The sequence below is a fragment of the Notothenia rossii genome (genome assembly GCF_949606895.1).
Source record: "Notothenia rossii genome assembly, chromosome: 4".
In the NCBI taxonomy this organism is placed as follows: Eukaryota; Metazoa; Chordata; class Actinopteri; order Perciformes; family Nototheniidae; genus Notothenia; species Notothenia rossii.
Window position 1 is genome coordinate 22,207,695 of NC_136902.1, and position 1,447 is coordinate 22,209,141.

General features: G+C 37.3%; 1 long non-coding RNA gene across 1 annotated transcript; it reads right to left on the reverse strand.

Annotated features, from left to right (window-relative positions):
* Positions 1–222: 222 nt before the first annotated feature.
* Positions 223–1,447, reverse strand: LOC307037659. The gene is made up of 2 exons (XR_013807746.1): positions 543–1,447; positions 223–322 (listed from the first exon to the last, which is right to left on the reverse strand). It is a non-coding gene; the product is annotated as an uncharacterized lncRNA (long non-coding RNA).

Below are 1,447 nucleotides of genomic sequence, written 5' to 3' on the forward strand. Positions count from 1 at the left end.
AAATTATATAATTAATTACTAATAATCATTTAAACCTGTTATTACCAATATTTCACAAATTCTTCATGTAAACTTAAGAGTACAGCTGTATGTTGAGTATGTCAACTTTGCTTGGTTCATCTTACTGAGGGGCAGCTACATGGATGTCGGTGCAGTCCACAATAATTTTGCAGCTGAAGGCAGAATGAATTTATTATTGACTCAGAATGAAGCACAACTTCATGTCATACAATACATTGACTTTATTTGTAATTGTGTAAAAAAATATGAATATTGATTAGCAAGCAGGACCTGCAGGAACAGAGAATGGTGATGGATGGAGCTGGGAAGAGAGAAGAATAAAGAAAACAGATCAACTTTATTATCGGATATTACAAATTCAATTTCAAAACAAGTTGCCGCTCCTACAGTTTTCTAGTATGTAAAGATGATTTCACATGACCAATGCAAAATATCCCACTCAATACATGTGTGTCTCTGAGGGGTATATTGTGCCTTTGATGTATATAAATAATATACCATAACCAAATACTATTACGTACAGTGGAAATCAGGTTGCCAGAGCAGGTCAGACCAGTGTGCATGTTCCTCAGGGTCTCAGCAGTTACAGGTGAGGTAAAGAAAATAAAAGAGAAAAAGGTCAGTAACAACACTTTAAAGTAACAACACTGAATAATTATCTCTTTTAATAATTTTCTCTCAGTAATCACTCAACTACTGTCTTTCCAACAAACAGATTGACTCACTCTCAATATCATCACAATGAAACACGTCCAGAAGAATGTCATGCAAAGCTGCCTGCCTTCCTTCCTTCGACTCTCCCTGAACTGCCTGATCTTTTAATGGTCAATGTTAACCATTTGTGCAGATAGCATTAAGTAGAAAAGATCGCTGATACTAATGTGGCGTTAGCCTACCTCCCGCCCCCTTAGCACCTGGTGGAGGGGGCGATAGGCTACTCTTCAAATGTTTCACAAAATACTTACCATCATGACTACTCTTACTGTTTAACATTTTGGTTTACTTCATGTTAAGGCTAATACAAATGACAAGGCTAAGTAATGTAATATAATGCTAACTAACATGCTCGCTACTAGCTAGGTAGCTAACTTGACTATGTTCCATGCAAAACATGTATATTACCTGATATGTTTGGTCCGACGACTCCTGGTCCTTTCATCAGACGGGAAGCGATAGAACGAGCAAGTGGTATGATCTCTTTTGTGATTACAACCTCGTACAAAGCACACAGGCATCTTGTAAAAGTGAATTTATTGGAGCAATCTCTTATATTTATTGGAGGGAATAAATCAGTCTTCTTCTTCCTCTTTGCTTTGCGAGTCACAACCAGTCTTGGAGCATTATCGCCTATGACATCACTTACGCGACCCAGAATGCATTTGGGATTTGTAGTCTTTCTAGTTGCGTATTATTCATAGTCTTATAT